Here is a 27,870-nt window from a genome sequence, read left to right as displayed (position 1 = left end):
GCTCAAATTTTCAATATTTTTCAATATTAAAAATTAAGTGCTGTCTTCGTTTTTTTGAAAAATATTCCAAATTTGTATAATTTTTCATCACAATCTTTGATCTATTATAAAATCTGAAAAATCATAATATGTGGTTATTTTTCTTCGAAATTTCGTATTATTCTCAAAATATTGGCTCTCAAATTAAAACATAGTATAATAAAGTTGGGTCAAACCAACGGTTTGTATTGTAGCACTTTTCCCTTCAACAAGTGAAAATTCTGCTTTTAAATACAGTCTATGTATACCTATCAAACTATTAAAATTATTTTCATTCATATACAAAACTATTTCTAGAATTGCATATATTTAGGATGACGCATATATGCAGTGTTTGAAATAAAGCAAAAATTAATATAAAAAGGGGTTAACATAATGCTCGATTTTAAAGGTTAATTGTGTGAGTTAAGAGAAATAATTATATTTTTAATTTCATGGAATTTACCGTTAGCTTTTTGCGTTTATAAAAATTTGGAAAAGCTTGCGGTTTTGGAAATATAAGGTGTCAAAAATTCAAATTTTACAAATTTCAAGAGGTGATAACTTGAGAGGGGGTGGAGATGGAAAAAAATTTTCTTCTAACGAAATGAACTATTTGTTAATGTCTAAAAGCTCCTAAAATTTCAAGCTTCTACAGGCTGGGGTCTAGAAGAAAAATGACATCAAAAATTTGGAAAAAAAGGACTTTAGATAACGGTAAATTTGAACGGCCATTTTGTTTTTCTAAAGTTTAACTATAGTATATCACGCTAGGGGAAGCAAGCCACTGCCTTTCTGCGTTTGCAAAATTTCAAAAATGCTTATGGTTTCATTGCAACAAATATTTAAAAAAGGCCATTTTTAGAGTTTTGGGGGGGTATAACTTCTAGAGGGGGGGAGACAGGTAAAAATTTTGTTCTACGGAAATAAGTTTCTAGTAAAGATCTATGTACGTATGAAGTTTCAGCTTTCTATCTTAAAGGGTGTAGAAGTTTTGTAAACAAAAAAAGTGTCCACGGACGGACGGACGGACGGACGGACGGACGGACGGACGGACGGACGGACGGACGGACGGACAGAGTGAAACTAATAAGCACTTTTTTCAAAAAATTTTTTGGAAAAGTGCTAAAAATTAGAGAGAAAGGCTCATAGAAATTCAATTTAAATCAATTCACGTTTTGATAATATTATACACTATTCTTATTATACTTTATTAATCCACCATAACCAAATACTTTTATGATTATGATTATTAAATCACATAACCCATTATAATATTATCATTACAAATAATTTCATTTGAACCAAAAATACATAATTTTTTTAACATTTATCATTCTATTATAATAATATAATTATATTATAATTTAATGTTACCAATTCCACTTCAATTTACGAGTTATCTATTATTACTCCTAATATTTGAAAGGAAGGCATGTTTAACATTTTATCCGCATACATGAATGTAAAGGTATGCCTGAGTAATATTATAAATCTAAAATAATAATAATAATATAATATAAATGTAGGTGGATATTAGAAATTTTTTCAAAAAAAAAAAAAAAAATTTTTTCCATTTTACACACATAAATTTGCCTTTTTCCTGCGCCTATTTTGTATATACCGCAATTATAATATAGAACATTATAATATTTTTGACACCTGTTACATTGACACCTCATTTCATATTTCTATCATATACTTATCCTTTTTCACGCAAACACACATAAATTTTTTCATTTTCAGAACAAATTTTTTTTGCGAAACAACAAATTTATGATATATTTGCTGACATTTTGGAAAATTGAAAATTATACACGAACGAAGCTATTTTAAAAAAAAAAAAAAAAAAAAAAACAAAATATTAGAACGATATGAGTAAGAGATAGAGAGAGACGAAGGTCTTAAATCAAATAAAACCAAATAAATGAAATATGGGAGAAATTTTCAAAGAAAAAAATAAAATACTGACAGGATAATAGCAGTAAAGTAGAAGTAGAAGCTTTGATTATGCAAATTATAATTCTATATCCCTTGTACAAAGAAATAGAAGAGAATATAGACAACATGCGTTTTGCATATTAGCTTATTCGATATTCAAGAGGGCAACATTCAAAATTTGTACAACATATTTGACACTCTTGTTTCTTGTTATTTAAATAAATAAAAAATATTTCGAAGTATTTTTTTTTTTGTGATTTTTTCTTGTTTTTTTCGATATTTCAAATATTTTGTACATAGAATTTTTTAAAAATATTTTAATTTTTTTTTTTAGAATGATCGTAATGTATAATGTCCTAATGGAACATATTGTATTATGGTTACTCATGTATAAAATGTTTACACAATTCAAACAAGATGTAGTTACTCGTATTTATGAATAGACGCCATATTGCCCTTTTTCAAAATTTCCTGGAAAATTTTCTTATAAATTTTGTACAGTTTTCATATAAAATTTAATAAAATTCAGTGTCTACACGCGATTTAATAAAAATTTTGTTTAAACAAAATTAGAGCGAACAGGTTTGAGGTAACAAAATTCGATATTGAACAGTTATTATGAAAGTGACGAGTGGAAAGGATAAAAATGATAAAAACTACAAGAGCTTCCCTTAAACTCTCCCTGTGATCATAATATAAAATTAAAACAAAAATCTCTCAAACCCTTAAAAATTTAATGAATATTTTTAATGAAAAATAGCCTGTTCTCGATACCGAACAACAATATTTTATATTTCAATGAAAACTGGTTAATAAATTTTAAGTTTTATAAGTATAATATTAATTTTTAAAAGGATAATTTTTCAAATAGAAAAGTAAAGCAAAAAAAAAAGGAGTAACTTGAGACAATGATGAATTCAGTTTTTGTACATTATACGAATATTTTTTTGCTATATACTTATATACCTACGAGTACATACATAATATGTTAAAAAATATTATTTATCTTTAGTTGCAAGGACATTTTATTCATTAATTTTTTCTTTGACAAATTTTCTAGAAAATCAAGAGGAGTTTTATGTTCACTTTTCATTTGTAATACAATTATTATTACTTAAACCGCAATGAATAAAATATGGAAGTAGGTGTGATGACTTCGAACAACTAGTGAAATAAATCTACTGATTAAAATTAAATCCTTCATGTTTTTAAAAACAATGGCAACTAAAAGGTTTATATAATTATAAAATTTTGTGGTTATGCTTGAGTAATATCTGACTAATGGCATAGTGGTTATGTCGCCGTTGCTTTAACAAAACGGCCTCGGGTTTAAACCTTTGGTTAGGCCACTATAATAATTATATTGAATATTATATAGCTTATTAAACAATATTATAAGAAAAATAAAATTTTAATATTAAAAAATAATCTACCACATATCCATAATTTTCGATATTGCATATGCCAATGAAAATAAACAATAAATTATATCAAATGGCTTCCATTGTCCATATAACTCAATGACCTGTAAAACTGAAGCTTAACTGTAAAGTCAAATTGAGGGTGTTAATTCTACCAAGTGGAGTAGGGAATAGTAAAACTGTTTAAAGAAATTTCAAATTTAGATGTATTCCGGACCATAGTCATTCGAAATTAAACTTACAATGTTTCTTGCTCTCTGCTATTTTTAGTTTTCAGAGCCACACCAATTTTTGAAAGTAAATATGGGATTTTTTGAGATATTTTATAGCGTTTTGGCTTAAAAATAACATCACAATTTATTATCATTTCAAATCAACAATACTCTACGAATATGACAATAGAACGTCATGAATCGCGAACAACTAAAGCGACTACAATTAAAATAAAAACCACAATAATAATGCCTTTTAAATTTACCATTTTTACCTTAAAATTGCTTTCACTAAATCATTGCTTTTTGTTTTATAATTTTTGTCCTTGCTTTATTACTTGGAACGTCATCTCTATAATATTACTTTTCTTTAATTTATAATTTCATATTTTCTCTGTATATAACCATATATCCTTACATCCTTATATTATTATGCATGTATAGTTACAATTGATGCACAATAAACGTGACTCAAATTAATTTTCTACTGCAAATGCGCTTACGCTTTTCATTTGAAAAGACAAGAAAAAAAAATATAAATTTTTTTTTTTTCATCCCCTCCCTTACTAGATGCATTTAACTACAATATTTTACTCTGACACGTTCTTATTACTATAAAATATAACATTTTCTTTAATACACATATATATGTATATTTTGTATATTATATTCTATATACCACAAACATGAAATTTAAAGTTAACCTATACAGTTGTAAGTAATATTGCAACAACCAAGGCCCTTATACATACATTTTCTTGTAATATATACTAATATATATATACTTAAAAAATTTCTCATAATAGCTTCAACATTCTATAATGCGACAATATAAAATTTAGAATCAAAAAACTTACATACATAAAGATATACATGTAGGTATATGCATGCCTCAACCATAAAATTTATGTTTATAATCCAGATGACAAACCAAACTATTATGATTATGAGATGAGATGAGCAAAGCCATGGAATATGAATGAATCTAAAAATAAAAATTAAATAACAGAAAAACTGAAATTAGTAAAGGAAAAGAACATACAACATGAAATTAAGAGCAACCTATTAAAATAAATTTTTTAAAATAAACAGCATTGCCGAAAGCCATATAAAAAATACACGCTTGAATAATATTCATTTATGAGGAAAAAATAAAATGGAAATTAAAAGATGAAAAGTGTTAAAAATTAAAAAAAAATAACAAAAAGGAGTAAGAAAGGATAATAATAATTTGTAGAATATTTAACACAACACACACTTGTAATCTACTTAATTACTAGAGAAAATGAAATTTATGGTGGAAATACAACAAAACAGAAAACTCAAGAAGAAATAAAAAAGTGTAGATATTCCTTCGGAAAAAATCTTAGAATTAAAGGATAATTTATACAAAAAATAAAATTTCTTTAAAAAAAAACGAAGAAAATTAAATTAATAATTTATGTAGCGTTAGTCTGAATGTGACACGCACTGAAATTTTCTTAAAAAAATATTTATTTATTATTATATACTAGCGCAGTATACCTATAAGAGAACCTACCTCAATAAGTCTATGGTTTCGAAGATCAATTTAAAGTTCATTGACTGAAGAATTTTTGAAAATTTTCGATTACGTTTTCCACAACAGCGGTATATGAGATAAGCAATTTTTAAACAATGTTTTGAAAATTTAGAAAAGTATAATCTAGTATCCTTAATTTTATATCCTTATTATGTATGAAAATTCCATTTCATAATTTATATTCAGAATTTTTAATTTCCATAAGATCTTGTGTTTATAATTTCGTACTTAAACTTGTAAGGATCAAATAAAAATTCATAAAATTAAGCTCACAGCATAATATTTAAATTTTTCAACACTTTCATTTATAAATAATATTCTACAACAGTAACACCACCCGCGCAACTGAGATATTTTATTACTATTTAAATCAGACAAATTCGGAAACAAGTAAAAAAGTAAAAATTTTAATAGTCTGGCTATATGCTTATCTATTTGAAAAAAATGATTATGGAAAATTTTGAGATTATTGCTTTGCGAACCTCTTTATTTATCATATGTTAGGCTAATTTTGGAATACGCGTGCCAAATTTTACCGCATTATCGCTCTTTTATAATTTATAGAATCAAATTCGTTGAGAGGAGATTTCTCTGTTTCGCATTGCGTGGTTTAGATTGGTTAGACCATCTCAGATTGCAGCCGTATGAAAATAATGTATGGTTTTTCTTATCAACTTATTTCGGGGAACGATGTTTCACCATTTTTGTTGGAACATGAGTCTTTTAAAGGGAATTCGAACAACTTGAGATTGGTATACGGTTTTGGTAGAAATGAACTGTTGACTATAATGGTGGTATAACCTCAACTCTAATTCTAGTTATTTTGACTTTGATAATGGTGGGGTTGCTCTTAGGTCTGTATACTTTCTAGGAATTTAAATTATGTTTAATTATGGGTTATATAACAGTTGGTCTATGGCTCAATTCTGTTTTTGCTAATTTTTTGTTTTAGCTTTTCTGTAGAATTTAGTACAAAAATTTTTTTTCGTCTCTAATGCTAATAAACTCTACTCTTACTGACTCTCCACTATCGCAATTTTCCTGCCTCATCAAATGATAACGATTTTGTTAGGCAATCTGATAACAGCATTTTGTGCTTCTAAATGATAATTGTTTTGGCTATTTGATGCAATATTAATTTGCATGACAATATTGATACTTGGTCTATGTAATTCGTTTATAAATTTACTTGCTTCACTATTGTAGTATTTTAGAAAACAAGTTCATACAACTACATAGCTACCAACTTCATTCAAAATATCTAAAAGAAAAAAACAAATTTAATTTAATTTTATTTAATTTTGAAAAAAAATAAGATCACATTTTAACATTTTTTTAAGTAGTAATTTTAAGCTTCCATATATCAGAAAATGCTTTTAAATATTTTTTATGATTATTATCTTGAAATTTTCTTTGTTCATTTCATAAAACAAAAGTAGATAGTTTTCAAGAATGCAATTCATCACTTATACAAGAGTATATTTAGTAGCATTTATGTATAGATGTGAGTGCATCACTTTATATTCGTCTTATATGGGGATCATGACTCATGAATTTCATACAGGATCTGATTCAAATTTTTGCATGTACATTGATATTTCGATATGATAGGAATGCATGACGAAGAAAACATAAAATAAAAGATTTGCTTGATGCAGAAAAATTTTTTTCTATTTACAGGAAAGTTTCATATATCCTTATAAAGTAAATATGAAAAAAGGATACTTATAAATAATTTTATGGAAGAAATTTTGTGATTTTAAGAATTTATAATCAAAAAAAAAAAATTTTTAAATATTTTTTTTAGTTTTAAATAACAATTTTTTTTATTATTTTGTATAAAAAAATAATAAAGGTGACTCTGAATGTTTCAAAAATTTAAGGACTGCTACTAAACAGGATTTCGAATTTTTTTTATTATAAGTATATTTTGCACATTATGACATTTATTTACAAATTTTATAAAATAAGCATGTATAAGACGATTAAAAATGTTCTAATATAATTAATATGCTACGACACTTGGTTCTAATACATTGGAAGAATTTTATAACACAATAAGCAAGGTATAAAAGCAAGTACTTATTATTTATTGTGATACAAAGTATTTATTTATTACTGCACTATTGGTCAGATATATTACATTATTTTATTTAAATATAATAAAAATTCACTTAAGGATGCTTTAGTACACGATTTACAGACACAATGGCATAGAATTACTGTGAATCTTTGAAAAAGTGAACTAAGCCAAAAATATAGCCAAATTGTATTGCATATGTAAATTTAATATGAAAAGATGTTAATATTTTTTCAAAACCACTGGAAGAAACAGGAATGGATCCTGAATTTCAGAGCGTAAAACTTCAAATTTTCAAGAATAACATCGACGAAGACTTGTAGAGCTTTTAAAAGCACTTTCATGGAAATCTCATACTATGCTAGGGTTGGTGCTAGTGCAACCATCAATTATTAGAAAAAAAGAGCTTGAAAGCAAAATTGCAAATCAGCCTTCAAAATTGGTAAGAAACAATAATTATTGCATTTTTCCTAATTATTGTTGCATGTCATAAAATTAAAAACCAAATTCAATACAAGTTGTAGGTGATAGCCAATGCAATCTAATAATTCTATTAAACTATAATAATTGTCTATTCAATAGGACTATAAATTAAGTAATTAAAAGCTGTTTTTAATGATATTTTAACAATTATTGCTTTCAGGGTTAAAAAAACTCATAATGTATACATAGTTGTAAAGAATGATTAAGCTACCTTTTACTCTATGTATATCAGTATAATTAAATTCTATATAACAATATAAATTTACTTAAAATAAAATATAACCAAAAATATTAAAAAGTTTGTCTGGAAAATTAGCTTAAGATATCTTAAAAATACTAGCAATTTTTTTCAAAATTAATTAAAATAACTATGAATAAAAATTCTTTTATACAAAACTTTAGAGAGAATAAAGAAAAATAATAACAAAAAAAACAAATTGTTTAAGTCTTTGACATCACAAGCGTGTAACATTCAATTTCATGTTTAATTATCATTTAATTTAATTTCCAAAACTATAAAATGGAATTGCTGGCTTTCTTTTTTGGTTTTGTTTTTTTGCATCCTTTCATTCATTTTTCACTCATTTCATTTTATTTATTCACTTTCTTTTATATGGGTATGTGTTCGGTTTTTTTTTTTCATTTTTTACTGCTTTAAACACTTTATCTGTTGCCGTTTTCTTTTTTTTCACTTATTTTCATTTTATTTCACACAGCAATAAAATCATTTTTCTTTCTTTTTAACATTTTTCAAAAAAAAAAAATTTGAAAAAATTAGCTTATTAGTACACTCTGTCCGACTGTTCGTCCGCCTGTCCCCGTTTCTATTTACACAAAACTTCCCCTCTTAAAAAAACTTCCCCCCCCCCCTCTAAGAGTTATAATCGAGACCGGTAAAATTTTTTAAATCCTGTAAACGCAGAAAAGTAATGGTTAATTTTTTCTACCGTAGCTAAGCGTTAATGACTTTTAAGAAAGCACAAAAAAAACCGAAATTCCCGAATATCCAATCTTTTCATGAATTCTATAAATGCAGATATCTAATTAATTTTCTTAACTCAGTTGCTTAATCGTCTAACTCAACCATAATTATCTTAATGCTCATTTCAACTGTTTTTTTTTTCTCTCATCCTAAAAGTATGCAATATTTTTTATTAACATAATTTAGTATTTCAATGAAACTATTTTAGATAATGTAGTACATTTATTTTAGAAGCAGTATTTTCATTTATTGAAGGGAAAATTGCTGCTATACAAATCATTGGTTTCACCTAACTTTATTGATTTTGAACAGACCCTGTACACAGTTTTATACATTTTAATTGCAATGACTTTATTTCCAAAAGCAAAATATAATTATAAAGAAATTGTTTTAAGTACATTTAATTTCTCTTTGTTTATATAAAATTATTTTTTTTTTTGTTGTATTTTTAAGAGTATTTGATTTTATTGTATTTATAGGTGGGTGCACTTTTGTAAACATTTTATTAGCTTATATAAATTCTTTATATACAATAATAATTATTATTATTGCTGACATAAAATACAATTAAATTTGTAAAAGCAGTTGTCATTCATTTTATATACAATTTACAAGGAAAAACAGAAGCTAAAAACAAATTGTCTTTACAACTTTATTCTTTGTTTTTAATGTTCTATGTGCACGCTATCAATAATTTGTTATTCAAAATGTTATAGTATAGAGGTTTAGATTAAATCATGAAATGTTAATTTGTTTTATATATGGATATGTTATAAATTTAAATTTGTATTTTAAATGATTTTATAAAACGTATAAGAATAGAAGATTACATTGAAATATTGAATTGAAAAGGAGCATTTCCGCAGGATATTGTGAAAAGAACCTGAAAGAAAGAGTCTTCACTATAATAGTTGTATTTATTCAAACAAATTTTATGTGTTTTATCCAATTAAATTGAAAGAAAGTATTTAATTATTGAATTGCTATAACCTAATCATAGTCGCCTTTTTAAATACAGTCATGAAATAGTCGAAAAATGCATTCAGTGCTATAGTTTTGAAATTTGGTTCTAATAGTTAATCCATACAATTCTGTTAATAAAGAATTATCTAATGAATATTGTGCTACTGTTAAGACGCTTCTAAATAATAAAATGCTTACTTTGAATATAATTATATGCTCCTATATCTGGAAAATGGCAAGAATTTTCTTTTTGAAATATTTGGATTTAAATTTTTGAAAAATATTAAAATTAACTGCTGTCTGATTTAAATAAAAATTTCTTTTCCTCTTAATTACAACACCTTGTAAAAACTAATAAACTCTTAATTATTACAAAATGTTGAATTAAAATAGGAGTAGCCCGATAATTCAATTTAAAGTTCAACTCACAGTTCCAAATATTATTATCAATATAACAAAATCAACGATCTAGACTTTAATACTGTATATATCAAAGGTATTATATACGGTATTAAAGAAAAAATAAACAAAAATCTTTAAATTACTAAAGTATTAACATCCCAATCTAGTTGTAGCAAAATAGTATTGTCCTTTTCAAATTTATCACATCAATATTAAAAAATTTAATATTATTATTAAGTATATATAATAGGTGTGTACAAGTTACATATTCAGTTATACAACCGAATAAAGTTGTAATTCTACCCGTTACTTCCACTTAATTTAAACAAACAATTTTTTTTCCTTTTAAAATATTTTTTTTTATTCTTTCTACTAAATTAAATTCAAATTCTAAAATAAATAATCACATCAGCATTTTTACCTGTTATACTTTTGCGCGTGTAAAAATCATGCTATGTAAAAATGCTTAATTAACAAATTTCATTTAAACTACCTTACTATGTGATGTTTCTTATAATTATTAAGCTTTAATCAGTCGTTAGCCGTAAAAGTAAAAACATCAGTTATTTTATATATTATAGTAATTGTCATATATTACCTGTAAAAGAAAGAAAAGTTATCTTTGTAAGAAAATTAAATCGAATTAAATTGCCATATAAATTTTAAATTAAAAATAATAAATCATAAGAAAATCAAATTGAATAAAATTGTCATATAAGAAAATTGTGAATTATAAATAATAAATAATAAATTTAAATTGTGAGAATTTAATTGTGAGAATTTTAAATAAAAAAAAGATAAGAATAAAAATTCAAATAAATAAAATAAAGTTGTTTTGAATTCATAAACAAAATATAACTCTTTATTTATTTTTCCTTTAAAAAAAAAGAAAATATAAAACACAAAACTGGCGCAGTCGGTAGGATTGCCCAGCTAGTGTAAATTAATATTAATTATTAAAATAAAAAGAAAAATAACTAGTTTCAAGACTGTAACAGTTATCAAGGAATTTTAGTGCAAATTAGTGCTTAACACAAATTTCAAAACAGTGACAGTTATCAAGAAAACATTTTTCTGAAACATTAGCTTTCTTTTTAAAGAATTAATGGGTGAACCTAGAATAAAATAAATAAAAAAAAAAAAAAAAAAATTTTTTTTTTATATAAAATAAAGGAAAAATATATTTTGTGCGAATAACAAAATAACAAAAATTTTAACAACAAATTTCAATTTTATTTCTAACAATATCACATAAAATCCTTAACAATAAATTATAAGTAAAATAAAAACAAAAAAACAAAAAAAAAAAAAAAAAAAGAAAGGTAATTATGGCAAATACAATTACTATTCGCGATCTCATAACCGAAGCTAGATCGTTACCCAACTTCAAAGGTAACAGGGACTACGATCTCAGCTCATTTATAAGAGATGCAGAAACGTTTATAAACCTAGCACCGGATCAAGGATCAAAAGAATACATCATATCAATCATCACCAACAAGTTACAAGGACCGGCGGCTGATTCAATCAGAAAAATTAATACCACCACGGATTGGGATAGCATAAAACGGCAACTAAAAAGGACGTTTGGAGTCCAGGAAAGTTATTTAAAGCTTAAAGAAATGGCAGATTTAATCAAATATAACAATGTAAGTCAATTTTATATAGATCTAAATGAAATATTAAATAAACTAAATTTTAAATATAACCTTGATGATAATAAACCAATAGAATTTAGCCCGAGTAACAATGAGGCTAGTATTTTAGAAAAATTTTTAAATAAGTTACCACGTTCAGATAGTATGTTTTTGCGAGCGAAAGACGTCACCACTTTAGATGACGCTTTTCATGAAATTTTGCAAACTTTAGGTCCCAATCATTCCGGCTATTACAGCCAAAATAACAATAACTCTAAAAGACAAAATAATCCTTCGAATAATAATCGTAACAATAACTATAACAACAATAACAACAACAGATCACATAATTTTAATAATAACAACAACTCGCGTAATTTTAATAATAATAACAACCCGCGTAATTTTAATAATAATAATAACAATCCGCGAAATTTTTATAATAATAATAATAATAACAGAAATTTTTCAAATTTTAACAGAAATAGTGGAAATTTTAGAAATTATAATGATAATTATAGTGCAAGGAATAGAAATTATAATAACAATAATACATCAAATAATCGTCCTTCCGAACCAATGGAAGTTGACGTAAACCACGGCGAGGATAACCAAGAAAATTTTCGGTTAGAGCCTCGCAATCAAACAATTTACCAATAGTAGAATTTACTATTGATAACACTAAAATTAATTGCTTAATAGATACGGGATCTACTACCTCTATAATTAATAAAAATATATTGCCTCATATTAGACCTAATAAATTAGAAAAACCAATTAAAATTAACACCTTATTTGGAAACAATAATATTTTGTTTGAAAAACTCACAAATGTTCCAATGGAATTTAACCATAGTGCGAAAATTCTTTGGAAAATTGTAAACATTAATAATAGGAACTTCGATGCTATCTTAGGGCAAAACATATTAAATGCAGTTGGTGCAAAAATAGACTTAGAGAATCAGGAAATAGAGATTAGGGGCAAAGTTACAAAATTTAAAAATGCTTGCCCATTTAGAGAAACGCACGAACTATATTCAATGAATTTGAGTCCGAGTGAAATCTATAATCATATCAAGGACGAAAATTTGAATATAGAAGAGTGTAAAAACTTAAAAAATATTATATATGAAAATAGGGATTTGTTTTATCAGGAGGGTCAACAATTAACCTGTGTTGACTCTGTGAAGCATTCAATAATAACTAAACACTCCCAGCCGATATATTCCAAAATATATCGATTTCCAAAAATTCATGAATTTGAAGTAGAAAAACAAATAGCAGAAATGTTAGACCAAAATATTATAAAACATAGTAATTCACCTTATAACTCCCCAATTTGGGTAGTTCCCAAAAAAATTGATAGTTCAGGTAAAAGAAAATGGCGAATAGTCGTGGATTATAGAAAACTTAACGAAATCACTATCGACGATAAGTTCCCAATCCCTAACATCGATTCTCTTTTTGATAAACTTGGTCGAGCCCAATATTTTAGCACAATAGATCTTGCAAAGGGATTTCATCAAATACTCGTTGATGAAAATGACCAAGCAAAAACCGCGTTTTCGACCCCACAAGGTCACTACGAATTCATCAGGATGCCATTCGGGTTAAAGAATGCTCCTGCAACTTTTCAACGCATGATGAATCATGTGTTACGCGAATTCATTAATATATGTTGTGTCGTATATCTAGACGACATATTAATCTTTAGCACGTCCTTGCAGGAACATGTTGAAGCTATTTCAAAAATTTTCAATAAATTACGGGAACATAATTTAAAAATTCAAATCGATAAGTGTAAATTTTTTTCAAAAGAATCAGAATATCTTGGCCATTTGCTAACCGATAAAGGCATTAAACCGAATCCTTCCAAAATTAATGTAATAAAAAATTTGAAAATTCCAACCACGCGAAAAGCAATAAAAAGTTTCCTGGGAATTACGGGATATTACCGTAAATTCATTAAAGACTATGCCAAAATAGCACAACCGTTAACCCATTGCCTTAAGAAAAATAATAAAATAGATACCAATAATTTAAAATATATAGAAGCGTTTAACAAACTTAAGGACATAATTAGTAAGGACCCAATTTTAAAATATCCAAATTTCAACCAAAAATTTGTACTAACTACTGACGCAAGCCAATATGCAATTGGAGCTGTTTTATCACAAAATGGCCACCCAATTTCTTATGCCAGTAGAACGCTCAACGAACATGAGATAAGATATAGTACAATTGAAAAGGAATTGTTGGCAATAATTTGGTCAACTAAATATTTTCGACCATATCTTTATGGCATAAAATTTACTATTAGAACAGACCACAAACCTTTAGTCTGGTTACACTCTTTAAAAGAGCCTAATTCCAAACTTCAGCGTTGGAAAATTAAACTCAACGAATTCGATTTTGACATCGAATATGTTAAAGGTAGAGATAATAAGGTAGCAGATTTTTTAAGTAGATTAGATAATGAAAAAAATGAAATAAATGCTATGGAAATCGATAATAATAAAAATTTGGATAGAGAAAGTGAAATGGCTACAATTCATAGTGGCATCGAAAATTTGGATGACCACATTCCGATTGTAGACAACATTATTAATAAATATCTAACACAAATACATTTAGTAAAAAATAAAACAAAAGAAATTGAGATTAAATATAATAGATATAGGAAAATTTTCATAAGTGAAAAAGATTTATCAGATCAAAATTATTTAAATAATGTATTAAGACGTTATATCAAAACAGGCGTTACAGCCATATTTTCGGAATTAGAAGAAAGTAAATATGCAAAATTGCAAGAAAAATTGATAGAATTATTTAGTAACTGTAGAAAAATTAAATTTGTTAAATGCACCAAATTTGCCAAGGAAATTGATAGCGAAGAAGAAATCATTGAAATTATTAAGCAAAACCACGAAGATACAAACCATCGTGGCATATTAGAAAATTTTAACGAATTAAAAGATAAATACTATATTCCGAAACTTAAAGATTTTATATACAAATATATAAATAACTGTGATGCTTGCAATTTAGCCAAGTATGACAGAAATCCAATTCAGTATAAATTCGAAATATCCGAAAGTCCGTCTGAACCTAACGAGATCGTCCATGTTGATAACTTTTATATAAAAAAGGAAGTATTTCTAACGGCTATAGACAAAATGTCAAAACACCTTTCTATAATAAAGTTACCTGATCGAAACAGCGTAACAATAGTTCAAACACTAAAATTACGGAACTCACTATTCGGTAAACCCAAAAAATTCGTATTTGATAACGAATTTAACAGTATCAATTTAAAAGATTTCTGTAGAGTTGAAAATATCGCAATTCACTTCACTTCTCCAAGAAGTCATACCGGGAACTCAGATATCGAACGGGCTCACGGTACCATAACCGAACATATTAGAATTCTAAATTTAACGGAACCTGATCTCGACACAGAAAGTAAAGTTCTTAAAGCCGTAGAAGCTTATAATAAAACAATCCATTCTGCAACTCAAAGAAAACCCATCGATTTTGTTAACGGGAAAGTAACCGATTTCGAAAAAATAAAAAATAAGATTCAAAATAATAAAGAAAAAATAATTAATAAAGTAAACAAAAATAAAAGACATTTTAAACCTCCCGAAACCGGAGAAATTTTAATAAATAATCCCGCGATAGTGCGATATAAGGAATTACCTAAATATAAAAAAATTAAAATTACTAATAAAAATAATAAAATCTTTGATAATAAAAATTATAACATTCATCCGACCCGCATTAAAAGAAAATTTAAATTTACAGGAAAAAATAATAATAACGCTAATAATAATACTAACATCAATGATAATCCCGTGTAACTCAACTATAATAGACGTAAATAAAATTGATACCGAAGCTGGATTTACTATAACGCAACATCAAAACATCGATATAATTGTAAGCTATGATAAAATAATTCATATAATTAACTTAACAGAAATCCAAACATTAATAAATATAATAGAAAACCAAATAAATACTTTACCTTTCGTTAATAATTCTAATAAAAACCTATATAATATGCTGAAAAATAAAATTAACAAGACTAACCATTCCTTCAAAACAATCTTACCATTAAGATTTAAAAGGGCTTTAATTAATGTTGGAGGATCCTTTCTCAAATGGATCTTTGGAACATTAGAACAAGAAGATAAAATTGAGTTAGAAAACCATTTAAAAACTGTAGAGCAAAATAATAATAATATAGCTGGCAACGTTAATAATCAGATAAAAATCAATTCGATATTTCAAGAAAATATCAATTCTCTTAAAACCAATATCGAACAAAATCAAATAATAATAGATAGAATTTCAAACTATGTTTCAGTCGACCACAAAAACGTTGTCAATCAATTACAATATCTTCAAATTTTAACCAATATGAATCTTCTAAACGAAGAAATCGAAAAGATTCAGGAAAATATAATGTTTGCAAAATACCAAACAATGGCAAGATCACTACTTAGTCCTGAAGAAATCGATGAATACGAAATTGATTTATCTAAAATTCAAAATCTAAAAAATGCAGTTGCCATTCGTAATAATTCATTAATTTTCATTCTTCAAATTCCCAAAATTAGTAAACAAAAAGCAAACCATTTTAAAATAATTCCAATACCTAACTCAAAGTTTGAAAAAGTTTCAATAGATATAACTGACGTCATAGTCTTTCGTAATAAAACATATTATCTGAATGAAGAAAAATACATTAATAAATTAAAACCAACATCAAATTGTTTAGCAAATCTTATTCATAATTCATATAAAAATTGTTTTAAAATTCAGGAAAGTAAACTAAAAATAATAGAAATTGAAGTTGGTATGGTACTAGTTACTAATGCAAATAATATAAAGTTGACTCATGATTGTAATAAAATAAATTATTTTCTAAATAAAAATCATATTATATTTTTTTAATAATTGTACTATCGAAATTAATAATTCAAAATTTTCAAATAAAATCAGTGAATATAACCAAAACATTATAATACCCAATTATTCAATATTAAATAATTTAAATTTTTCCATTAATTTAGAAGCTATTCACTTGAAACAAATAGAAAACATAGAAAAAATTGAACAAATTTCCTATGAAAAAAATAAAAACAAAGTAATAGTTTATTTCAATACAACTTTTATTTCAATCTTTTTAATAATTACGATAAGCATATTTTTGTATATCAAGAAAGATCACATAGAATGTTTTAAAAAGAGTAAAGATAAATATGTTGTCCAGGAGAACAACAATCTTAAGGAGGGGGAAGTTACATATTCAGTTATACAACCGAATAAAGTTGTAATTCTACCCGTTACTTCCACTTAATTTAAACAAACAATTTTTTTTCCTTTTAAAATATTTTTTTTTATTCTTTCTACTAAATTAAATTCAAATTCTAAAATAAATAATCACATCAGCATTTTTACCTGTTATACTTTTGCGCGTGTAAAAATCATGCTATGTAAAAATGCTTAATTAACAAATTTCATTTAAACTACCTTACTATGTGATGTTTCTTATAATTATTAAGCTTTAATCAGTCGTTAGCCGTAAAAGTAAAAACATCAGTTATTTTATATATTATAGTAATTGTCATATATTACCTGTAAAAGAAAGAAAAGTTATCTTTGTAAGAAAATTAAATCGAATTAAATTGCCATATAAATTTTAAATTAAAAATAATAAATCATAAGAAAATCAAATTGAATAAAATTGTCATATAAGAAAATTGTGAATTATAAATAATAAATAATAAATTTAAATTGTGAGAATTTAATTGTGAGAATTTTAAATAAAAAAAAGATAAGAATAAAAATTCAAATAAATAAAATAAAGTTGTTTTGAATTCATAAACAAAATATAACTCTTTATTTATTTTTCCTTTAAAAAAAAAGAAAATATAAAACACAAAACTTACATACACAAAAAATATAATTAAAAAATCTGTTATAATTAATTTTATATTACATTTTTTTTATATGTCTATGTGAGTATTAATAAATAATAAAAAAAAATTCATTTTAAATTTTCCATTTTTTTTATTTTCAAAGAATAAAATTTCGACCTATTTTTCGACCATCACAAACATAAAAATAATAATTAACAATAATGATAATTAGTAAACATGTAGCGAAATGAACTCTTTAGTTGCTTTTTTTTTCGTTCTCATTATTATCGTATTTTCTTTATCAAAACCATTTCAATAATAATTTACCGTTTATATATATTTAAAACATTTAACAATAACTAAATATAACTACATATACAAATACATTATATTTAAAAATTACAGTAATACCTCGTTAAGGCAATATAGTCGTTTTTGAGACCGAAAATTTACGATCTTATGCGAAATGACTCAAAAGTGAGCTTCATATTAAAAATTTTTCATATAAGGAAAATTAATTATGTATATACTCTTCGATTTTGGGTTGTTCATTAGAAAACAAGAAAAAACAGAGTTGATAGTTGATACTAAAAGGTGATGTACATTAGAGTTGACATACGTTATAGAGTTAAATGACATATCAGTTGATAGACGATTTTCCTATGGCTGAACAAATATGCATATGTACGGGTATAAAAATTACTTTCAGTGATATTATTGTATGACTTAAAAATAAGACAAACTGTCATTAAAAATTACTAGAGAATTAATTACTTTAAATTTTTCCATATCAAAATCACGAATTTATGCGACCGATTACTGTATTCTATAATAGAGAAAACAAAAAAAAAACAAAATGGTGACACAATTTCTGCAAAATGGTACAATAATAGTAAAACAAAAACAAAAGAAAAATCAAAATAAAAATAATGTCATACAAACAAAAAATAAAAAATGCAAAAGAATAAAAAAAAAAAATTTTAATTTTTTTTTTATCTGAATGTAAATACAAAAAGTGATGGTGTGTCAAGCAAAGTATATGTACATTTAATATTATATAATTAGTACAATATATAGAATGCATTTAGGTATGTATACAAGTTTACAGATTCTATGCGATGGTTAATGGCGAATAAAATTGCGAATGAACTCATTTCCCTCACACACATCCATATATCATTTCACTACAAGGACTCATTCCATTTAATTTTAATACAGTTTTGTTTATTTTTCTTCTTTTTGAATTTTCTTTATTTTTTTTTTTAAATTTTGATATTGATTATTATAATAAACAAGTAGATTGGGGTCATATATTAGAAATTTTTCTATAATGTTTGAATAGTTGTATATTTTCTTATTAAAACATTCTGTACGAAAACTACCTATTCTGGAAAAACAAACATTTTATATAAAAAAATATGTTTAAATGAATAACGACATATTTGTTAATTTAGTTAAAGCTAAAATTCAATATTAAAATAAAAAAAAGTTCAAAATTTTAAATAATGCAATACATAAAAAAATTGCATACTTTTAGGGAAATTTTTTTAATATAGTTTTTATTTAAAATTATTTAATTTAAATAAAATCGGATTAAATTTCTTTAATATCATGCAAGAATGTAATGAATAAAGCAGAATTATTAATTTCGAAATCACATTACAAATTTCGAATACATATTAATCAACATTCTTTTTCCAATTTAAATTGAAACTCTAACTATAAATTAAATTCCCTGAAAAATTTATTATAAAAATTTTAAATGAAGTAATGTTAGGTATATAGTTAAGAATCTAACGAATTAAATAATATTAGAAGAGCCATTGTCATTTAACTGTCATATAATCATCTGAAAAGGAGTACATTCTTTGCACCATTCCTTAATAATAATAATTAAACTATTAAGGAATAATAAATATGAATTATTAAGGAATAATAAATAATTTATTATTTAATTAGTTGAATATTCTGTTCTCTTTTTCTTCTGTCGTGTGAAACCGCAATTAATAATTTAATAAACTATATTTATATTACATACAAATTAGTAAAATATTGTATAGGACAAACATTCGATAATAATAATCATAAATTACTGTCATAAATAAAGACAAAACAAGTAACAGAACCTGTAACACTATTTAAAAACTATAAGCCCCAACAAGTTTATACAATTTTTAATACAAATGCTAAAATATATAAAAAATACACGTCATCTTGAATACAAAAAACAAGGTACACTTAATTGATCAAAATCAACAATTCTTTATTCTTTCTTAAATTTAATTAATTTCTTAAAATGGCAATGTAAATTTCTTTTTGCATATAAAAGGACATAATTTTCATCACAAGTTTAGAAAGAATTTTATTATTCTTAAGAGAAAAAAAAAACTTTACAAAATATCCTTTTAAATTCAAAAACATTTTTAAAAATAAAAGTACAATCTCTTGGAGCATCGTAAGGATAATATACAAAAAGAAAATTTCCTTGAAATGAAAGTAACATTTTTCAATTTTTCTGCCATAGGTTTTTATAGAATTAACTTTTCTTTAACCAAACTAAAGAAAATGAAAAAAAAAAAAGAATTTTTAACATTTTCTTTTATAAATTTTCTAATCTTTTTTTCTTATTCTATTTCCCTTTTTTATTATTTCTACTTAAATTTTAGACCTATATGTATGCCATAACTGAGTAAACGAATAAAATATGAAAAAAAAAAATCTGATAACCGCACTATTCAAAACATTCTTCATTAATTTTCAACCATTTATCATGGAATATCCTTTGAAAAATTTTCTTCACTGTTTTTCTATCATATTTTTTTTCCTTTTAAATTAAGAAAAACATGTTTCTTTAATATTTTATTAAAGAAAAAATAAGAAAAAAACAAGAAAGTGAATACAAAACTTTTATTTCATAAAAAAAAAAAAAGAAGGAAAAATAAACTTTCCCTTCTATTCATTAGACAAAAATTTATGTAGAGTATAACAGTTTTGTTTTTGTCTTCAATTTTAACTACATTTAAAAGAAATTAAAATAATTAAGGAAAACTTGTATATACGTAAGACAAGTCTTACAAAAAACAAAAACAAAAGTCAAGATTTACCACAAGAGATTTTGCAACCGAATGGGTATGAGAATAAGTAGTAGTATAATAGAAACAGTAACAGCAGCTGACTATTAACAAAATTTTAAAATATTTTTTATAAAAAATTATAAGGTAAAAAAAAAACTTGTTAAAAAGTTTACTCAGTATGAACAGATGCCTACACAAAAGGAATCAAACCACATAATAATGTATTGAAGTACTTTTACATTATATAGTTATAATTATTTTAATTTATAATATTCCCAGTTTCTAAATTCTGATTTTCTATATTATATAGGTTGACGCATAGCTAGTTTATTTAAAATTTTCATAATTTTTTAAAATAATAGGTTCAAAATTTTAAGAAAATATAATTTCTATAAAATCAAATTAAAATTATGACTTTTTGTCGCAAAATATTCGTCATTCTTTATAATGTTGTTTTTTTCTTGCAAGTATAACAGTATATTAAATTTTCTTGGTTTGTATTACAATAATTTCCAAATTAGCAGGCTATATAGGTATTAGAATTAGTTTAATTTATCTTATGAATTTATTTAATGATTTTGAATGGTTTTTATAAAAATTTCGAATATACTCTGGCACAAGAGTACCTTGAAGGTACAAAAAATTTATTTTAATAATATTATATTAAAATTCCTTATGTTATATTAAATTTAATATCATATTAGTTTTGTTCATGTTACAAATTAATTTTAATAAAAATGAAAAATAAATTTCATTGGAAAAATAATGTAAAAACTTTACACATAAAATAATATAAAACAATGAATAAAAAAATTTTTACTTTCTTTATTTTAAACATTTACAAATTATCAGAGAAAAGAAAAAAATTCCCTAGTGATTTCTTTTTAAACATTTAAAAATTTATTTCAAATAAAATATTTAATAATGTGGGCTCCAAAATTTTGTAATTTTTCAAATTCATTTTTGATTTTCATTCATATTTTTCATTTGTCATATTTTATTTTTTTCACTTCCTTTCATGATGAACGACTGTCACAAAAGTCACTACTTTTTCCACTTTTTATAAATTTTTAATTTTATGTATTTACGCAATTAGAAATTCATTTCCTCCTTGTCTTATGGTTTTTCTTACAATAACATTTCAAATTATGATAAATTAAATTCTTTTTTAGAAAAGAAAAATTATGCAAAGTGAAAATTTTAAGTAAAACAAGTTTTTCTGTAAAAAATTTTTTTCATTGAATTTATTGCGTGTTTTTAAGGCTTCTTTAAATTTTTATTTGATTCCAAATAATATTTATGGTTTAATAATGTAAATTTTCTAATAAAACAAATTAAACTTTGTTTTTAGAGAATTTTTTTGTAGAATTATAGAAAAACAATTAAAACTCTTTGAAATTTTTCTGAATATTGTGAATTTTGTTTTTCTTTTAACAAAAAAAAAAAATAAAGTTCCGATACAATTTGACCTAATTTTCCGTAACAATTCCTTGAGGAATACAAATGAGAGGAAATTTGTCTCGCCATTGTGGCAATATTATATTAAAATAAAAGAAAAAATATTTTCCTAAGAAATATAAAAATTGCCGCGTACTTCGAAATTTAAAATTGCACTTCAACCAATCAACAAATTGATTTTTATTAATAATCAGAACCGCAGAAACTGGTTACAAACTTTTCCACTCTGATAAGGATAATGTGCTCTTTTAAATTTTAATTCCAATTGAAATTTCAGCTGCGAAGGTTTCTGACTCTGAATTTTCCTCAAACTCTTTCTGACTCTGACTCTGACTTTGATTATGAATCTGACTTTAACTCTGACTCTGACTCTGACTCTGACTTTGATTCTGACTCAGACTCTGACTCTGGCTCTGACTCTGAATCTGACTATGACTCTAACTCTGACTGTGACTCTGACTCTTACTCTGAATCTGATCCTGACTCTGACTTTGATTCTGACGTGGAATCTGACCCTGACTCTGAGTCTAACTCTGACTCTGAGTCTGACTCCAACTCTGGCTCTAATTCTGATTCTGATCCTAAATCTTACTCTAATTCTGATAGTGATTCTAATCCTGACTTTGCCTGACTCTAACAGCCGCTTTGATTCTTACTCTGAATTCAAGATGATATAGTTTTCGTGCTATTTCTTATTCTCCTTAAATTTTCGTGCTATTTCTTATTCTCCTTAAATTTAGTATTTAATAGTATTTATTTTATTTATTTAATTTCATGAAAAGGCGCCTCCCTATGCTTACCGATCACAAAATTGTATAATTAATCACGAGATCATCAAAAATCTACATTAAAATAGTGAAATAAATATTCATGAAAACAATTTAAATTACTCTTGCTTTTCAAATATATAAAAAATAATTTATAATACTTTCTTATATAAAACAAAAGTCTTAAACCACAACACTACACTTAACAAAGGATTTTAAATTAAAAACTCCTCTGGGTTCGAAAAAGGATCTTTTTAAAAAAAATTATTAAAGTGACAAATTTCTTAACAAATTTGAATATTTTGTTTTTTTTTTACACATAATTTGCTCTAAATATTTTATATGCATATAGCATTTTAATATTTTAAAGGACGAATACTGAATTCAAAAACAAAAAAAAAAACATTTTTAACTCTTTTCTTATACGTTTATAACGCTTTTACCAATTCTCCTTATTTTCTTGTACTCTCTTTGTTTTTCCTCTAAATTTTATCTTTGATTTTTTCTCTTTTACATTTCCAAATGAATAAGTTATAAACACACCATTAAAAGTTTATACAAGAAGATAAAAAGTGAAATATTGAAATTTTTTTGAGGGTTAAAAACAAAAACAGAAACAGAAATAAAAAAATCCTGACCCGAATATAAACTTAAAATATAAAATATAAACAACAAAATAAAAGAAAAATATTAAGAATCCTTGCATTTTACTAGAAAATAAAAAATATAAGGATGAGGAAAATAAAACAAAGAAAATGAAAACTCTGGAATCAGTTATAAGAAAAATTGTACCCAAAGCGACTATATTAATAATTTATTAAAAGTTAAAATCATTCGGAATACCACAAAAATTAAAAGACAGCATCGAGCTATATATAAAATCAAAATAATAAAAACAAAAGAAAATTATAAAGTAATTGGGAAGGGTCCAAATAATAATATTAAACACCAAAAAAAATTAGTTACTTTTAAATTTTTTTTGAAAATAAAATTTATTTTCCTTTTTTCCTTCAAGAATACAACAACGATATTATATAAACTTCTACATATAAACACAATAATTTACAATGGGAAATGGGAAAAGAAAAATACCACAATAAAATTTTCTTTTCTACATTTTTAGTATGATTTCTTTTCTATACATAAAATAGAAATAATAAGAAAAATCCAAAGAAAAAACAAGTAAAGTATTTAAGATCCTTTTTTTGTTTTTCTTCAGTTTTCTCTATTTTAAATATAAACAATAAAAAATTACGTTAGGGTTGATGCCCATTAAATCGGCTAAGAATCGTTATAATAAATTTAAATTAATTACAAAATAGAAGCACAATTAACTTTCAATACTACATTAGTATAACAATAATAATAATAGAAAAAAAGAAAAATTATATTAAGTATAATGTTATTTAAGCAAAAATCTTTAGTTCTCATGAATATTGTGGTATTATGTGAACAATAGTTATGATGTTGCTCTCTATATACAGAAAATTGCTGATTCTAGATGAAATTTTTCTTTGTTGAATGGAATAAATATTCTTGTAATAAGTTAGTATTATAAAATCATAATAAAAACATAATTCTTTTAAGAAAAGTGTATGAGTGGAGCTAATGTAAGTAGGAACTTTAATGAATGTGCTATGTATTTAAAAAAAAAAAAACAATTACAATGATTCATTCGAATGCTTAAAATCTTATTGTCTTTAATATGTAATACTAATGCTTAGAATCTTGCGTTCCAGCTGAACCTTTCATTCGAAATCGGGAAAATCAAAAGATTTGAAATTAAGTAAATTATTATTAACTTAATTTTACTGCACATTTTAGCTTTGAATTGAACTCGTATGTTTCCTGTACAAACTTTCAAGTCTTGAAAAAAACTTCAACAAATATCGCTATCGTGCGTGATAATATCATTAAAAATGCCTTAAAAGTCTCTACGAATTTTGTTAAGGAACTTATATGTAACTCAGTTATTAGCAGAGTTCTAAATTTCTAAATCTTAATGTCCTAGAAAGCATCATTTACAAGATTTCGTTCTACAATTTTAATTCGTGAATATTTTCGAAAATTGATTTTGCTTAGAAAATTTTAAATGACAAATGAGTTTATTTCCATTTATGGACTCAAAAAAAAAGGAAGAAAAACTGAATTAGGAAAATTCTTTGAATAATTATTACATATTATTTTCTTTATAGAAGATCAAAATTTCATTGTAAATTTTCACATATTTTTCATCCACATATTATTACTAAATAGTAGTAGTAATCAAATACATCAAAAGAATATCATTTAAGTTCAATTTTCTCTCCGAAGAGGATTTTCATTCAAAGAGTTGAAATCCTCTTCTTTGGAAGAAGCAAAAAAATTATAGTAATAGCAATTTTTTCTATAACTACTTTTGAAAAGATTAAATACAATTTAAATTATAAAAAGAAGAATATTAAAAAAAAAAAATTGTAATACTAAAAACTAAAGGAAAATATTTATAAAGGATTCATTTAAAACAGTAATTATAATTTTCCATATATACACAAAAGGAAAAAGGAGAAGAAAAAAAATAATGTAATTATTAGAAATTGTACTCAATAAAGGCCATTAATTATTATAAAGTTTGCACATATGAAATTATTATTGACATTCTATGTTGAAAATAATCGGAAAAATATGTGATCCTTACAAAAGATATATATTTATATGTAAATGTAATTATGACAATTACTGTATAAAAGTAATTTGAAGAATAATTTAAAAATAATTTTTGAATATTTCTTTAGCTCAATTGGTAGTTTTTGCGCCTAGAAACCGGAAATTAACGTATTTGAGTACTATTAGAAATTTTTGAATATTTGTGCTTCAAATCTTTTCATTGGGTACATCACCTATCTGTCCTGATAAATGAGAACTTTGACTACCTAAATACGTGTTATTGCTTATTTGTATATCCTGAAATCGGAATTGTATAATAATACTGTATTAATGCAGAATTCACCTTATAAATACCAGATATAACTAGAGGGACATGTAAAATCTTATGATGATAAAATTATTTATATATTGACACTGGAACATATAGTCTAAACATCATGGGTCAAATAATTTAGAAGATATTTAAAATACATGAGCATTAAAGCTGTTGGGGCATGCTGATTTAGAAAATATGCAACGCTCATGTCATAGCAAAAATATTCTCTTTCCAAAAACAATCGTAAGATAGCATATACATATTTAAATTACATACAATTCAAAAGAGTAGTATTTAATTTTATAACGCTTATAAAGTTGCACATTATTTGGAATTTCTGTAAAATACATTGTATTTCCATCGTACAGGGTTTACAGTAACTAAAATATTGTTATACAAAGTTAATCTCTTTATAACTTAATTAAAATTTGAAATTTTCTTTCCATAAAACAAAAAAACAAATCATTATATGGAATTATTGTAGTAGTCTTTTGCAGTATTTTTAATTTAGAAAAAAAAAATTGTGCAAACAAATCATTAAAAACAAGCAGTAGCGCATTAAATTATAAAATTAAATTTTGAAACGTACAAATATTTTAGTTTCTATCATATTAGTTAATTCATATAGGTTATAATATTGTAAGTATACATGAAACTCATTATAAATTTCTAGTTCTATGGAATTATTAAAAACAAAATAAATTGCTGTCCATAATTTTCATTGCATTTAATTTGCAAAAACACAAAAAAGAAAGGGCAAAAATGCAATAAAAAATTTTAATGGAACCTTAAAAAAAAATAGGAAAATTTCATTTCATGTTTTTATGTGTATTTTTTTCTAATTAAATTTTTCTAAAGTATTTTTTTTTTTTAGTAATTAATTTTGGTTTCTTTTAATTAATCTTAATTCCTGTATATATATATAAATATATTCCACATATTTTCTAAATATGGCGCGTGCATATTGACTTACCAAATGTATACAATATTATTAACACACATGCATAATATTATGCAGAAATTTAATTATGAACGTTTTCTTTGGAAAAGTTACAATAAAATTCATTTATTTTCCTTCTTTTTACTTATTACAAAATATATTTTATAATGAGATGAATTTTCTAAGTAAAAATTTCTAAATTACTTGAATTTCATATAGAGCTATAATATGAGTATTTATATGTAAAATTTTGATTTATAATTAAAATGCTTAACTATAACACATTCATTATGTAAAAATATAGTAATAAGACAGAAAATTTTCATAAGATTAACACACATGTTGTACATGTTTTAATAATATAATAATTACATATATATGTAAGTAAAATCTTAATGTTCTGAAAAATCAAAAGAATATGGAGATATATAAGAAAAAAAAACAGGACGACCGACTTTTCAATATAGAAAACGCGACATTTTCTATTATACAAATTGTGGTAATATGGAAAAGGTATATATAGGAGTCAAATATATTATAACATACACTCTATATAATATTATAAAATAAATTATGTATCCACATCATCCGGCGAAAATATTGACTTTGATGTTGATTATTTGAACATTTTTAAGAGACTAATGGGGTTATTTTATGAAAATATTAAAATGCTTAAACACTTCTTATGCTCTTGCATAAATCCTTATTAAATTCAAATTTGTTCGAATAAATTAACAAAATTAATATAAAAAAATTATAAATTCATTTGAATTTAAAAATTTAGGATTAAAATTATGTCATGGTCGGAATTAATGTAGCGGGTATACATAAAAATACTAACGCCTGTAAGTATGCTACAATTACAATAAGCAAATTATTTTTCAGAAAATATGTTTGTGCTGTTGTAAGGTGAAATTTAATAACAAATAAATATTCCATATCACATCAAAACAATTCCCATTAACTTAACAATTTCCTATGAAATGAACTCTCTATACTATCAGTGTAGCTCTCGGATTCTCTAGCCATAATTTAATATTGT

Source organism: Condylostylus longicornis, unplaced genomic scaffold (genome assembly GCF_029603195.1).
Source record: "Condylostylus longicornis isolate FDR11 unplaced genomic scaffold, ASM2960319v2 ptg000009l, whole genome shotgun sequence".
NCBI classification, from domain to species: Eukaryota; Metazoa; Arthropoda; class Insecta; order Diptera; family Dolichopodidae; genus Condylostylus; species Condylostylus longicornis.
The sequence above is the reverse complement of the archived record's forward strand: the minus strand, read 5'-3'. Positions refer to the sequence as shown.